Here is a 16,797-nt window from a genome sequence, read left to right as displayed (position 1 = left end):
ATCCCAGATCTCAAAACACCTAGAAAGGTTTTTAATATATCTGCTAATCACATCACATGACATACCAATCTGCCCAATTGCTGCCAAGTTGATGACGTAGCACACAACCATTGGTTGATGATGCAATGCAACGTCTGCAATGTAGTCGGGCAGCAATTCTACCATAGACTTCAAATACAGACATTTAAGGTTGACTCCGCAATATTACATAATTTAACATGGAAGTTTTTTCTTGGATGATTATGAGGTGCTTGTATTTGATTGGCTCATTCTAATTGTTTATGATTGGCTCTTCCCAGCACAACGGCCGTAGCAGTGGTGGCGGAGGGACCAGGGGCAGTGCTAGGGGCGGAGTCATGATTAGGAAGCGACGCCCAAACTTGATCGATGCCCCTGACGACAGCTTTTTCGTCGTCTCCCGGGAGACCAGGTAGGCATGGCCTCTGATTGGCTGCTGGGCTAATGATACGTTCGACTGTCTCATATGTGATTAGAGTGTGACGGCTGATTATGCCTGGGACTGACAGCTGATTGGGTTGAAGAAGCCATGTCCTGACAAGCTTCGACAACCATGACTCACCGAGCACAGTAATAGAATAATAGAGATCAGGACGTAGAAATGAAATGAATTAACAGGTCACTGCTGAGCGTTGAGATGCATCAGGAGTTGAGTCTGGGTCAAACTGGGTCAAATTGGTCTGTAGATGCACACTAAGAAATGAGGGTTCCTCAAGGGTTCTTTGGGAAGGGTGATGGTTCTATGTGGAACCATACTGACCCAAAGCACCCTTTGAGCTCTTCAATGGTTCTTTGCACTTCAAAAAAGGGTTCTTTCCTCTTTTAGTGATAATTCAAATGTAGGGGTGGCGGCTCATTCAAATATTTTGGGGCGTGGTTTGCGCACACAGCTATTTTTGTGCAACCGTGAGTGAGTGTCATTACAGTTTATCTAATCTGTTGTGTTATGCTATTTCATTTTTATATATGACTATGGCCAATGATGGTGTCGTGTGAAAGACTCACGTAAAACTCACGGTTGACTAAATCAGTAGTTCTCAATTCTCTCCTCAGGGACCCCCAGCTGTTCCAGAGCTAGCTCATCTATTTCAACTTGTTCATACACACAATAATAAAATGTATGGCATTTTAACAATTTAATATGGCTAATAAACCAGAATTAAAACCCTGCATGGTTCTACAAAAAAAGTTTGTATTGACAAAGGTTCTTTATAGAACCGTTCTCCATAAAGGTTTTATAACGAACCATAAAAAGGGTTATTTTTAGCCCCCAAAAGGGTTGTAACCATAGCGGAACCCTTTTTTGGTGCTCTATAGAACCTTTTTTCAATTCTTCTTTATAGAACCTTAGGAAAGGGTTCTTTATGGCACCATACAGGTTCCATTTAGAACCTTATGAGCGTGGTTCTTTTTAGAACCTTCAAAAACCTTCCGCTATGGTTACAAGCCAAAGAACCCTTAGTTGGCACTATATAGAACCATTTGTTTTTAGTGTGTGGTCTATGGATATTGTTTTGCTATGCATCAACTTGCTAGGTTAAGGGATAGTTAGTTGAACATCTTTTATAGGGGATCATAACTGTAGGGTACACAGGGCTGAGACTGAGGCCACTGCCAAGCTGATGAATGGGACTCCACAGGTAACCAAATAGGCTTGTCTCATACAAAACACACTCACATAATGTTATGTATCTTAATGTACACACACACGCACGCACACACACACACACACACACACACACACACACACACACACACACACACACACACACACACACACACACACACACACACACACACACACACACACACACACACACACACACACACACACACACACACACCTGGGCCCGTATGCAAAAAGTGTCTCAGAATAGAAGTTCCATATAACGTTATCACGACCTCAAATGCAAAATCCTACTCTCTTAAGAAGAAAAGGGTTCCAAACGGGTTCTTCGGCTGTCCCCATAGGATAACCCTTTTGGATTTCATGTAGAACCATCTGTGGAAAGGGTTCTACATCGAACCAAAAAGAGTTCTACCTGAAACCAAAAAGGGATCTTCAAAGGGTTCTCCTATGGGGACAGCCAAAGAACCCTTTTAGGTTGTAGATCGCACCTTTTTTCCTAAGAGTGTACATTAGCACTCCTGCTCTGAGACTCTTTGGGAATACAGGCCCTGACCTCTCGTGCCCTGTTGCATCGTGGGTCGGCGTGTGTTTCCCTTCGTGTCAGTGACTGGCTGCTTGTTTCATTTCAGTGCTGCAGCCGTTACACACCTGCTCACGGTAAGCCCCCCACCCCACACACACACACATGCACACTCACGTGCACACGCACGTGCAAGCACACACATACACACATGACCTGGGTTACCTGTGGAGTCTGTTTCTCACTTGTGGATCGTACAGTCCAGTCAACGGGATAATGCACTCACACACAGACAGACACACACACAAACACACACACTCACTGTGTCCATGAAAAATTGCCACTCGCATCACCCCCCTTGTTCCCTGGATGAAGGGTTATTTTAGTCTAACTGTCTGAAATTGACCAGGTTTCAGTTGAAATATCATTACTGCACCACTGGAGCATCCACTTACATGCCACTGTGTGTGTGTGTGTATGTGTATGTGTGTGTGTGTGTGCCAGAATACTTCCTCTTCCCAGAATCACAGCTGGAATATGATAATGAGTCTCATCTGATTGGCTGACACTAACGACAGATGATGGAGATGCTCTATGCTTTATTAGAACCAATTAGAGCTCAGATAGAGTTCAGGCTGGTGGTGTGTGTGTGCATGTGTGTGTGTGTGTGAGAGATTACATATGCACAATATTTCTAAACAGGTAGAGATTGGTCTCCCAAGGGCCGGCAGACAGCTTGTCTCCCACAATGACAATGTTCCAATTTACAGGTGTGCCAAGGTTCATGCGTAGGTTGGGCAAGGTAGAAATGGACATGCAGGAAATCCGTTCTGAGCCTTATGCCTTAAACATCCCCACCGGACACAACATTTGTAACTAGCTAGATGGAGCTTGCAGACAATATTTTTTATTTCCCAAGTAACTAGTTTGCATGCACCATGACAGCTAACGTTAGCGTAACTAGCTTACAACCACTATAATAAGCCTAACTACTGTATGTGCACCCGCATTGTGTCTACCTCTGTCATGTTTCCGAGATGATTATTGTTCAAGAGCAAGAATTACCATTCACATTTTAAGCCCCACCTAGCCAAACTCGTGATTTGTTGGTAGAGTTGTCTGTCTAATATTTTTTTCTTCTCCCCTTTCGAAGTTACCTAGAAAATCCCCCATATTCCCCAGACCTAATGCTGTTGCTCTAGGTCTGGGATTTTCGAGACTATGAAAGAACATATTCAGTAATAGACTGTGTGTGTGGCACACATACATTTTCCATGACTCTGTGACTGGTCCTGCCTCACTAGATGGAGTGATCGATATGACTGATTATATCACAGAGAACTTCTCTAATAAACACTCAGACATTCACCAGACAGCCCTGCCCTCAGGACCCATATCTCTCTTCATCTCCCTCTCTCTTTCCTTGATGCAGTAAAACACAATGGCCAAAACAACACAATATGCACGCACACACTCACACATAGTGTCTATATTAGCCTAATTAAATCCCAGCGTGCCCTGCAACGACAGCCCTTTACTTCATGCACATTTCGATCAGTCTCTCCCAATGTTTTAGCAGAATAAAATGTTAGAGTGAGACGTGTGTTCTAACGTTCTGTTGAGTTCCCCTCTGATGTCATATCCTGTCCTCTCTGATGTCCTGTCCCCTCTGATGTCATGTCCTGTCTCTCCAGGAGGGTCAGGCGGCTGCTGTCACGGTCCCAGCTGAGGCGCGCCTGTCGGCAGCCCTGTGAGCAGATCACCCTGCGCAAGGCCTCCCAGGCACTATCGCAGGGGCCGCTCCTCGCCCCTCCACACCCCCACCCCAGCCTCAGGATGAGGGGACCCATCGTTATCCACGACTGACTACTGACCTCTGACCCTATCTCTCTGCCATGTTTGTCACCTGCCTATGCTCTACATGCAAGACCCCAACCCTAGTTTCACCTGGCCCCCGACCCCCGCCCTCCCTATCGCCCACTTAAAAAAAATATTGTGAATCTCCCCACCCTACGGAGTCTGACCCTTCACCTCGGGAGGAAGTGATGTGCTGTGTTGCCGTGGGGACAGACAGAATGTGGTTCCCACCTGTACAGATTCAACTTCCCTGGGACAGAAACCAGTGTGTGCGTGTGGGAATTTATGTGTTTAAGCACGAGTGTGCAGCGCAAGAGTATGAGCGTGTGCACAAGTGTGTGAACTTGATGTTTTTTCTTCTTCTGTACCTGCTACATGCCAGTGAGTGGGGGTTGTGAGCTATATATATATATACAGTATATATATATATACAGTGCATTCGGAAAGTATTCAGACCCCTCGAGTTTTTCCACATTTTGTTACGTTACAGCCTTATTCTAAAATAGATTAAATAAATAAAAATACTCATCAATCTACACACAATACCCCATAACCATTTTTTTTTAATGTGTACATTTATTACAAATAAAAACAGAACTATCTTATTTACAGAAATACTCAGACCCTTTGCTATGAGAATCGAAATTGAGCTCAGGTGCATCCTGTTTCCATTGATCATCCTTGAGATGTTTCTACAACTTGACTGGAGTCCACCTGTGGTAAATTCAATTGATTGGACATGATTTGGAAAGGCACACACCTGTCTATATAAGGTCCCACAGTTGACAGTGCATGTCAGAGCAAAAACTAAGCCATGAGGTCAAAGGAATTGTCCGTAGAGCTCAGAGGCAAGATTGTGTCGAGGCACAGAACTTGGGAAGGGTGCAAAAACATTTCTGCAGCACTGAATGTCCCCAAGAACACAGTGGTCTCCATCATTCTGAAATGGAAGAAGTTTGGAACCACCAAGACTCTACCTAGAGCTGGCTGCACTGCAAAACTGAGCAATCGGGGTAGAAGGGCCTTGGTCAGGGAGGTGACCAAGAACCCGATGGTCACTCTGACAGAGCTTCAGAGTTCCTCCGTGGAGATGGGACAACCTTCCAGAAGGACAACCATCTCTGCAGCACTCTACCAATCAGGCCTTTATTCACAAATTTGAGTCACATTTCTCAGTAAACGGCACATGACAGCCCGCTCGGAGTTTGCCAAAGGGCATCTAAAGGACTCTCAGACCATGACAAACCAGATTCTCTGGTCTGATTAAACTATGATTGAACTCTTTGGCCTGAATTCCAATTCTTCATGTCTGGAAGAAACCTGGCACCATCCCTACGGTGAAGCATGGTGGTGGCAGGATCATGCTGTGGGGATATTTTTCAGCAGCAGGGACTGGGAGACTAGTCAGGATCAAGGGAACGATGAACAGAGCAAAGTACAGAGAGATCATTGATTATAACCTGCTCCAGAGCGCTCAGGACTTCAGACTGGCGCGGAGGTTCACCTTCCAACAGGACAATGACCCTAAGCACATAGCCAAGGCAACACAGTAGTGGCTTCGGGACAAGTCTGAATATCCTTGAGTGGCCCAGCCAGAGCCCAGACTTGAACCCGATTGAACATCTCTGGAGAGACCTGAAAATAGCTTTGCAGCGACGCTCCCCATCCAACCTGACAGAGCTTGAGAAGATCTGCAGAGAAGAATGGGAGAAACAGGTGTGCCAAGCTTGTAGCGTCATACCCAAGAAGACTTGAGGCTGTAATCGCTGCCAAAGATGCTTCAACAAAGTACTGAGTAAAGGGTCTGAATACTTACGTAAATGTAATATTTGATCAAATATCTAAAAACCTGCTTTTGCTTTGTCATTATGGGGTATTGTGTGTAGATTGATGAGGGGGGAAAAGTATTCAATCCATTTTAGAATAAGGCTGTAATGTAACAAAATGTGGAAATTGTCAAGGGGTCTGAATACTTTCCGAATGCATGTATATATACAGTGCCCTCCGTAATTATTGGGACAGTAAAGCATTTTTTATTCTTGAAATCAAACAAAGACTATGAGGTTAAAGTGCAGACTGTCAGCTTTAATTTGAAAAAGAATTACAAAGAATTACAGCACTTTTTGTACATTTTGTACATCCCCCATTTTAGGGGAGCAAAGGTATTGGGACAAATTCACTTATATGTGTATTAAAATATTCAAAATTTAAGGATTTGGTCCCATACTCATAGCACGCAATGACTATATGAAGCTTGTGACTCTACACATTTGTTGGATGCATTTTCTGTTTGTTTTGGTTGTGTTTCAGAGGATTTTGTTCCTAATATAAATGAATGGTAAATAGTGTATTGTGTCCTTTTGTGTATTGAGTCCCTTTTATTGTAAATAAGAATAGAATATGTATCTAAACATTTCTACATGAATGTGGATGCTACCATAAACTGACTTTCTCACTCATCACTATTCCCGAATGTGTAGAGTCACAAGCTAGATGTAGTGCTATGAATATGGGACCAAATACTTAACTTTTGACTACTTTAATACACATGTAAGTGAATTTGTCCCAATACTTTTGTTACCCTAAAATGGGTGGACTATGTACAAGAAGTGCTGTCATTTCTAAATGGTTAACCCGATATGGATGAAAATACCCTCTAATTAAAGCTCAGTCTGCACTTTAACCTCATAGTCATTGTTTGATTTTTGAGTATAGAGCCAAAAGAAGAAAAAATGCTTCACTGTTCCAATAATTACGGAGGGCACTGTATATACTGTATAGCTCTCCTCAGTGTGTCAGAGAGATCTAACCAGATATCAACTAACCAAATCAGTTCAACTAGATTTAAAGGGATGGTTTGATCACAAACTAAATGGTTACAGGGATTGTTATCATTTAAAAGGATAGCTGCATCATTCTGTAGCCTACAGTTCCATGACACTGCGAACCTCTGAGGCAACAACATAGATATACGCTCCTCTCCCTCAGAGTCATTGTATATTACTATACCCATTGCAACACTGTACAGTCTAGCCACTCTATTTCTATGCTCTACCTAGCCCTGCTCTAGGCAGAACGCTTCCTCTTTGCTCAACAGAACCTGGGACTGTCATGACAGATCTAATCTGATTTGCCACCCTATTCTACTTTTGGCCAGAGCCATCTGGTGCACTAGGGAATAGGGTGACTAGGACATATCTCCTGCAGCAGCATGCCTCTGAGGTCAAACCTCCTGATCATCTGATCTTTGATTACTTCTCCACTATGTTTATGTTGGTGTTCCTGTATGTCACGTGATTAAAAACAAAACACATTACAGATTTTTCTCTACTAGCCTCCTTTATGTTTCCTCGTCTCCTTTCCGTGTCTCCTTTCCTTCAGAGGGACTGACGGTTGAATTAATTCAACTGTTCTATTCCCAGGGGTCAGTGTGTGTATGTGTCTGTTTGTTTATGAAGAATGGGACGGGTTCTCTGGTTTGGATATTTGATATATGAATGATGTTGTAAATATCCCATGGAAACACAGTGCTCCGGACTAATAACCATACCCAGAGAAGAATGACAACTCTGCTCAGAACACCAATCACACTGATGTTTACAGCACACCACAGCTGACTGGTCTCATAGACTAGACGTAACATTGTAAATGTAAATCCGGGCCACTCAAATTAGTAACTTTGCAAACTACTTACTACTTTTTAGCTTCTTTGCTACTACTTACTGTACGCATGTTAGCTAATCCTTCCGCTAACCTTAACCCTTTAAGCTAACACTAACCCCTAGAGCTACCTAACGTTAGCATTAGCCACCTAGCTAACGTTAGCCACAACAAATTGTAATCTGTAACATATCATATGTTTTGGCCAATTTTGGAACATTTTGCAAATTCGTTACATATTGTACAAATTGTAATTCGCAACATATAAAAAATGGATGATAAATTAATACATACTATAAGAAACGTAACATATACTATATATATATATATATATAGAGAGAGAGAGAGAGAGAGAGAGAGAGAGAGAGAGAGAGATAGAGAGAGAGAGAGAGAGCGAGAAATGGGGGGAGGGGAGTGGGGAGAGTGTTTGTGTCTATATGTGAAGAGGATGATATAAAACAAATATTTCTGTGAGTTATGGCTATGCTTGGGTTGCTTTGGTGAGACTATTACATCAAACAAATACACCGCCTTCCTTTCTCCCTCCCCTCCTATTGTTTCATAGTGTGACTTCTCATATTTTGCCTCCCAGCCTTCAAAAACACAGAATTAATGACAGACTGTTCCAGTCTCTTAGTCACACATAAACTAACTCCATTGTGACGGCCAGTGAAAGCTATAGACTACACAATGGGACACAGAGTTGGCCTACAATACAATATCTATTTCTCACAGAGGAATTGCAATAAGAACCTCACAACCACAGATGAATAAGGGAAATATGGTTAGCTATGAGAATAATCTTTGCCCCAGGATACTTGCAAATAAACAATAGCCTAATACAATACACAGAATTCACTCTGTCTCTACAGTCTGTTTAGTGTGTGTTAGCCTTGTGGTGATGGTTGGTCTCAGGGAGGAAGGATCAAGAATCGGCTTTCTATTTCGCAACAAAGCCTCCTTCACTCACGCCGCCAAACTCACCCTAGTAAAACTGACTATCCTACCGATCCTCGACTTCGGCGATGTCATCTACAAAATAGCCTCCAACACTCTACTCAGCAAACTGGATGCAGTCTATCACAGTGCCATCTGTTTTGTTACCAAAGCCCCATATACCACCCACCACTGCGACCTGTATGCTCTAGTCGGCTGGCCCTCACTACATATTCGTCGCCAGACCCACTGGCTCCAGGTCATCTATAAGTCCATGCTAGGTAAAGCTCCGCCTTATCTCAGTTCACTGGTCACGATAACAACACCCACCCGTAGCACGCGCTCCAGCAGGTATATCTCACTGATCATCCCAAAAGCCAACAACTCATTTGGCCGCCTTTCCTTCCAGTTCTCTGCTGCCTGTGACTGGAAAGAATTGCAAAAATCGCTGAAGTTGGAGACTTTTATTTCCCTCACCAACTTTAAACATCTGCTATCTGAGCAGCTAACCGATCGCTGCAGCTGTACATAGTCCATCTGTAAATAGCCCACCCAATTTACCTACCTCATCCCCATACTGTTTTTATTTATTTACTTTTCTGCTCTTTTGCACACCTGTATCTCTACTTGCACATGATCATCTGACAATTTATCACTCCAGTGTTAATCTGCTAAATTGTAATTATTCGCTCCTATGGCCTATTTATTGCCTACCTCATGCCTTTTGCACACAATGTATATAGACTCATTTTGTTTTTTTCCTACTGTGTTATTGACTTGTTTATTGTTTACTCCATGTGTAACTCTGTGTTGTTGTCTGTTCACACTGCTATGCTTTATCTTGGCCAGGTCGCAGTTGTAAATGAGAACTTGTTCTCAACTAGCCTACCTGGTTAAATAAAGGTGAAATAAAAATAAATAAATAAAAAAGGACCAAGGATGGGAGCAATGAGGCCTGATCCAAGTCTGCGCCTCAGGTGTCAAGTTGGTCCCTGTTATTCCACAGACACTGAGATATTTAGGAAGAACATTTAGAATATTATTAGCTAATTGTTCATGTTTGTAACTTTTATTTCCCATTAGCCTCGTATCTTATCTGACCCAGCATTCTCCTGTATCCTCCTCTTTTTTCTTCTCCTCCCTTGTTCCTCCATTCCAGTGATTTCACTGCATAACGTCGCAGTCGGTTATTGTCGGTTATTGTCAGCCACATAATTAGCTGCAAGCTACTCGGTTGGATGTAGAAAATGAAAAAAGAACAGAAAAGTCGTCTACCTAATAAACAAACATGACATTCTTAAACGGAATTCCTAGTCATGAATATCGGAGCTCCAGTGGCGCAATCGGTTAGCGCGCGGTACTTATACAGCAGTATTTCAGTTGAGCTATGCCGAGGTTGTGAGTTCGAGCCTCACCTGGAGCAGAGAATTTTTAACTGATCCCACTTACCGAACTGCGGAGAAGAAAAGTACAACCAATGATTTATATATACACAGGATCAATGACAAGGGTGCTGTTATGAAGTCACCGAGCCTCCATCTTGGAACTCCCCCACCATTGAGAAAAATATTTTGGGAACTATAGAAATGCATTTATTAATGTATACATTCATTTTTGCCACGTTTATGATATTACAGACACTTTAATGCTTACATTTAAAATAATATTATGTGAGCTAAACATAAAAAATATATAAAACAAATTTCCTTCAATTATAATTGTTTTAATGTTACTGTGGCCACTACAACAAAATGATAACTAAATACATGTAATTCTTTCCTTGAAACATTTAATTGCGCAATTTAATTGCATATTTCACTTATATTTATTGCGCAATACTGTAGATTTCCATTCATTCCTATGGAGACTGCTTCTTCTGAGCAGGGCTGTCTAATCCTGTTCCCAGACAGCTAAACACCCTCCTATATGTTTTCGCTCCAACCTCAGCTGTAACTAACCTTGTTCATTTTATCAACCAGCTAATTATTAGAATCAGTTGCGCTAGATACGTTTTGGAATTAAAATCTGTTGGTAACTCTCCAGGAACCGGGTTGGAGAGCCTGAGAAGTGCTAATATGGCCGACCAAGTGGCTTCAAAGTCACTCATTGGCCAATACATCAATACATAGCATCAGCAATTCAGGGTTTATTGGCGCTTTCAAGACAACTGGAAACTCGGGAAAAAAATAAGTCAAATCATGATGTCAGTGATCTTGAGGTCGGAAAGTCGGATCTGAGAAAGATGTTGTTTCCGACTTGAAATTCCGAGTTGGGTGAGGGTTCAAAAATATTTTCCCCAGTCAGGACTATTTTTTCCCCAGTTGTTTTGAACGAGGCATAATACGTGATGTTTTCAATGCCGAGTTCAAAACAACTTGGAACTCGAAAATCTCTGACTTCCGACTTCAGTGCACTCAAGACAACTGTGAACGAGCTGCGACGGTGAAAAATAGTTTTGAACGGTCATCCAAGTCGGAATTCTAACTCGAGAACTCGGGCCTCTAGAGCTCCGACTTCACGACTTGAGGATAACTGACGTCATGATTTGACCTCGTATTTTTCCGAGTTCCCAGTTGTCTTGAACGCACCACAAGACAGCTGGGAACTCCGGCAAAAACGAGGTCAAATCATTACGTCAGTGATCTTCAGGTCGGAAAATTGGAGCTCTAGAAAGATGCCCGAAATTTTGCGTTGTACGTGTTCAAGTAGTGCTTTAATAGCTGCTCAAGAGTACACCCTATTGGTAAACTAGCAGAGGGTCTCGCTACCCGTTGGAAATATGTTAAAAGGTTTACTTAAAAGGTTAAAAGGAAACATTGTTTTGCTGTTGCAGATGTTAGTGACTTTTTCCATTGTGCATTTGTCGTAATGAAAGTACTGTATGAAACGACTGTTTCATAATCATAACAATGCAAACTGCGTGTGATCTGTACTTCTACACCAGAGGGAAGCATATATCACAACCAGCCCCAACCCAGTCTTCCCAAATCTTTGTTCTTTGTCCCATTGCCACAGTATAGTAGCCTACACATCTTATTTTAAATCAAATCACATTTTATTGGTCACATACACGTGATTAGCAGATATTATTGCGGGTGTAGCGAAATGTTTGTGCTTCTAGCTCCAACAGTGCAGTAATATCTAACAAGTAATATCTAACAAATTACACAACATATACCCAATACACACAAATCTAAGTAGGAATGAATTAAGACTATATACATTTATGGACGAGCCTACTCATTCAAGGGTTTTTCTTTATTTTGACTATTTTCTACATTGTAGAATAATAGTGAAGACATCAACACTATGAAATAACACATATGGAATCATGTAGTAACCAAAAAAGTGTTAAACAAATCAAAATATACTTTAGATTTTAGATTCTTCAAAGTAACCACCCTTTGCCTTGATGACAGTTTTGCACACTCTTGGCATTCTCTCAACCAGCTTCATGAGGTAATCACCTGGAATGCATTTCAATTAACAGGTGTGCCTTGTTAATAAAAGTTAATTTGTGGAATTTCTTTCCTTCTTAATGCGTTTGATCCATCAGTTGTGTTGTGAGGGGTGGTGTACCGAAGATAGGCCTATGTGGTAAAAGACCAAGTCCATATTATGGCAAGAACAGCTCAAATAAGCAAAGATAAACGACAGTCCATCATTACTTTAACACATGAAGGTCAGTCAAGGTGGAATATTTCAAGAACTTCTAAAGTTTCTTCAAGTGCAGTTGCAAAAACCATCAAGCTCTATGATGAATCTGGCTCTAATGAGGACCGCCACAGGAAAGGAAGATGCAGAGTTACCTCTGCTGCAGAGGATAAATTCATTAGAGTTAACTGCACCTCAGATTGCAGGCAAAATAAATGCTTTAAAGAGTTCAAGTAACAGACACATCTCAACATCAACTTTTCAGATTAGACTGCGTGAACCAGGCCTTCATTGAATTACTGCAAAGAAACCACTACTAAAGGACACCAATATTAAGAAGAGCCTTGCTTGGGCCAAGAAACACGAGCAATGGACATTAGACTGGTGGAAATCAGTCCTTTGGTCTGATGAGTCGAAATATGATATTTTTGGTTCCAATGGCCGTGTCTAGGTGAGATGCAGAGTAGGTGAATGGATGATTGCCACGTGTGGTTCCCACCGTGAAGCATGGAAGAGGAGGTGGGGTGGTGTGGGGGTGCTTTGCTAGTGACACTGTCTGTGATTTATTAAGAATTCAAGGCCACTTAACCAGCATGACTACCACAGCATTCTTCAACGATATGCCATCTCATCTGGTTTGCGCTTGCTGGGACTATCATTTGTTTTTCAACAGGACAATGACCCAAAACACACCTTCAGGCTGTGTAAGGGCTATTTGACCAAGAAGGAGAGTGATGGAGTGCTGCATCTGATGACCTGGCCTCCATAATCACCCGACCTAAACCAAATTGAGATGGCTTGGGATGAGTTGGACCACAGAGTGAAGGAAAAGCAGCCAACAAGTGTTCAGCATATGTGGGAACTCCTTCAAGACTGTTGGAAAAGCATCCCAGGTGAAACTGGTTGAGAGAATGCCAAGAGTGTGCAAAGCTGTCATCAAGGCAAAGGGTGGCTACTTTGAAGAATCTCAAATATAAAATATATTTTGATTTGTTTAACACTTTATTTGTTACTACATGAGTCCATATGTGTTATTTCATAGTTTTGATGTTATTCTACAATGTAGAAAATAGTAAAAATAAAGAAAAACCCTTGAATGAGTAAGTGTGTCCAAACTTTGGACTGGTACTGTATATATATATATATATTCTTTGTTGTTGTAATTTAACCCCCTTTTTCTCCCCAATTTCATGATATGGTGGTCCAGAATGGCACAGCGGTCTAAGGCACTGCATCTCAGTGCTTAAGGCATCACTCCAGGCACACTGGTTCGGATCCGGCCGTGATTGGGAGTCCCATAGGGCGGCGCACAATTAGCCCAGCATCGTCCGGGTTTGGCCGGTGTAGGCTGTCATTGTAGATAAGAATTTGTTCTTAACTGACTTGCCTAATTAAATGGTTAAAACAAAAAAAATATCCAACTGCGATCCAATTACGAGCTTGTCTCATCGCTGCAACTCCCCAACGGGCTAGGGAGAGGCAAAGGTTGAGTCATGCGTCCTCCGAAACATTACCTGCCAAGCCGTGCGGCTTCTTAACACCCGCTCGCTTAATCCGGAAGCCAGCTGCACCAATATGTCGGAGTTAACACTGTTCAACTGACAACCGGAGTCAGCTTGCAGGCGCCTGGCCCGCCACAAGGAGTCGCTTGAGCGCAATGAGCCAAGTAAAGCCCTCTGGCCAAACCCTCCCCTAAGTAAAGCCCCCTAGCCAAACCATCCCCTAATCCGGACGACGCTGGGCCAATTGTGCGCCACCTAATGGGACTTTCGGCCACTGATAAAATCAAATCAAATGTATTCATAAAGCCCTTCTTACATTAGCTGATATCTCAAAGTGCTGTACAGAAACCCAGCATAAAACCCCAAACAGCAAGCATTACAGGTGTAGAAGCACGGTGGCTAGGAAAAACTCCCTAGAAAGGCCAGAACCTAGGAAGAAATCTAGAGAGGAACCAGGCTATGAGGGGTGGCCAGTCCTCTTCTGGCTGTGCCGAATTAGAGAGAGCATACTTAAATTCACACAGGACACCGGATAAGACAGGACAAATACTCCAGATATAACAGACCGACCCTAGACCCCCGACACATAAACTACTGCAGCATAAATACTGAAGGCTGAGACAGGAGGGGTCGGGAGACACTGTGGCCCCACCCGACGATACCCCCGGAAAGGGCCAAACAGGCAGGATATAACCCCACCCACTTTGCCAAAGCACAGCCCCCACACCACTAGAGGGATAACTTCAACCACCAACTTACCATCCTGAGACAAGGCCGAGTATAGCCCACAAAGATCTTCGCCACGGCACAACCCAACCCCGACTGATTATTTTTTCATTCAGGAAGTTAATTGAAATTCAATTGATGAAATTAAAACTGACCAGTAATTTCTTTGAATACATTTAAATGAATGAATTAAAGACTCAGACTTTTGTGTTTCCATGGCTGAGTCCAGGGCCACCCAAAAAATATTGGAGCCAGGTGGGGGCAGGTTGCAATGTAAAGCTTACAGAACATTGTTTGAAGGGGCTAGCCACCAAGCAACTGTTAGACCTTTTACATATTTGTGACATTTCTATTACCAATGTTTCATTGTGCAATCAAATATGTGTGTAAGAGTGTGTGTGTGTGTGTATGTGTACGCACGTGTGTGTGTGTATAAACTCTGTAAAATGTGTTAACTGGGAATGAACAAGAATAATATTGTAGTAATGATGTGACATAGATATCTGATTTCTGGACTGAAAATGAGAGTGTAAATCTGTGTCCCTTACCTATCCTTCATTCTTCCCTCCCTCCCTCTCTTCCTCTTTCTTTCATCCGGCCAAGGACACAATCACTGATCACAGTTGATCAGTGCTTAGATTTCAGTGTGTGTGTGTGTCACACTATTTTCTCCCTGCAGATTAGACAGGACAGTTTTTAATTTAGGATTCTGATCCTCTGCTATAAGACTCTAAATCCCCTGAAGGGGCCAGAGCAACACAGCCCCTGACCCCCTGCCCCCGGTTTCTTTCACACACACACACACACACACACACACACACACACACACACACACACACACACACACACACACACACACACACACACACACACACACACACACACACACACACACACACACACACACACACACCCCTAACCTCCAAGCTGACCAGAGCCTGCGTGTGTTTGTGTTTGTTCAGGGGGGTAAACTGAGATTGAACATCCTGAGATCAGAGAAAAATGATACAATTCCACCCACGCTAATCCTGCATTTTAGCAAATGAAAATACCCACTCTACTCACTCACTCACTCACTCACTCACTCACTCACTCACTCACTCACTCACTCACTCACTCACTCACTCACTCACTCACTCACTCACTCACTCACTCACTCACTCACTCACTCACTCACTCACTCACTCACTCACTCACTCACTCACTCACTCACTCACTCACTCACTCACTCACTCACTCACTCACTCACTCACTCAGGCCTGTGGCTGTGTGTCATAACACTTGCTGGCCTCTGGGAAAGCTGCTGTGATATCTGATGAGTTGTCCATTAATAAGACTGAGATTAATACTGCTGAAAAACACAAAGAAACACTACATGAAAACAAGCTCCACTGGTCTTACAGGGAGGAGTAATTGCTGATATTCACACTAAAGACCCCAGACTGTCTGTCTGCACTATCTATTGTCGACCTCCCTCATCCTACTCCCCTATAACTCTGCTCTCTCCCTCTCCCTCTCCTTTCTCTTTCTTTGGGGCTCCTGAGTGGTGCAGTGGTCTAAGGCACTGCATTCTGGTGTTAGAGACATCACCACAGACACCCTGGTTCAAATCCAGGCTGTTTTTTATTTATTTTATTTATTTAACCTTTATTTAACCAGGTAGGCAAATTGAGAACACGTTCTCATTTACAATTGCGACCTGGCCAAGATAAAGCAAAGCAGTTCGACACATACAACAACACATAGTTACACATGGAGTAAAAACAAACATATAGTCAATAATACAGTGAAAAAAATAAAAAAATAAGTCTATATACAATGTGAGCAAGTGAGGTGAGATAAGGGAGGTGAAGGCAAACAGATATATGTATAAATAAATAAAAATATAAAAAGGCCATGGAGGCGAAGTGAGTACAACACAGCAAGTAAAATAAAAACTAAAAAAAACACTGGAATGGTTGGTTTGCATTGGAAGAAAGTGCAAAGTAGAGACAGAAATAATGGGGTGCAAAGGAGCAAAATAAATTAATTAATAAATACAGTAGGTAAAGAGGTAGTTGTTTGGGCTAAATTGTAGATGGGTTATGTACAGGTGCAGTAATCTATGAGCTGCTCTGACAGCTGGTGCTTAAAGCTAGTGAGGGAGATAGGTGTTTCCAGTTTCAGAGATTTTTGTAGTTCGTTCCAGTCATTGGCAGCAGAGAACTGGAAGGAGAGGCGTCCAAAGGAAGAATTGGTTTTGGGGGTGACTAGAGAGATATACCTGCTGGAGCGCGTGCTACGGGTAGGTGCTG

General features: G+C 42.6%; 1 non-coding gene across 1 annotated transcript; it reads left to right on the top strand.

The window, feature by feature from the left end:
• Window positions 1–9,949: 9,949 nt before the first annotated feature.
• trnai-uau lies at window positions 9,950–10,044 on the top strand. Its single transcript has 2 exons — window positions 9,950–9,987; window positions 10,009–10,044. It is a non-coding gene; the product is annotated as a tRNA-Ile (tRNA).
• Window positions 10,045–16,797: the final 6,753 nt, after the last annotated feature.

The sequence above is a fragment of the Salvelinus namaycush genome, chromosome 35 (assembly GCF_016432855.1).
Source record: "Salvelinus namaycush isolate Seneca chromosome 35, SaNama_1.0, whole genome shotgun sequence".
Classification (NCBI taxonomy): Eukaryota; Metazoa; Chordata; class Actinopteri; order Salmoniformes; family Salmonidae; genus Salvelinus; species Salvelinus namaycush.
This window is presented reverse-complemented; position numbering and strand designations above follow the sequence as displayed.